We start from the raw sequence: 466 nt of genomic DNA on the forward strand, positions 1-466 counted from the left end.
TACGACCAGCTTGATTCGTGGTAAATGCATGTTAACTATCGATATTATTTATTTTAAAATATTTGTTTGTGAAAAATGTTTATGAATTGTAATACATAGTCTGAAGTTAATTTATATTTTATGTTGTTTAAATATATTTTATACTGTATATCTTAGAAGTCCATTTACGTTTGTTATAATTGTAAAAAAAAAAATAGTCCAGGTTGTAAATGACCTGCTTTGTAATAATAATGTCTAAACAGTATTTTATTTTTAAATGATGGGAAAAAAAAAAAAATCTATATATGTATATTTAGAGCTTTTAATGAATTATTGTAATGTAATCACTATCTGATTTACCTATTAATGTTTGGATAAGTAACAAATCTGAAAATGTTTGAGCATTTATTATGCAATTTGCATTTGTATGATTAGTTATCATGTAATCTGATTTTACATTTTTTTCTTAATAATTTATTTTAATATA

Source organism: Halyomorpha halys, unplaced genomic scaffold, assembly GCF_000696795.3.
Source record: "Halyomorpha halys isolate HHAL.00 unplaced genomic scaffold, Hhal_1.1 Scaffold224.1, whole genome shotgun sequence".
Taxonomy (NCBI): domain Eukaryota; kingdom Metazoa; phylum Arthropoda; class Insecta; order Hemiptera; family Pentatomidae; genus Halyomorpha; species Halyomorpha halys.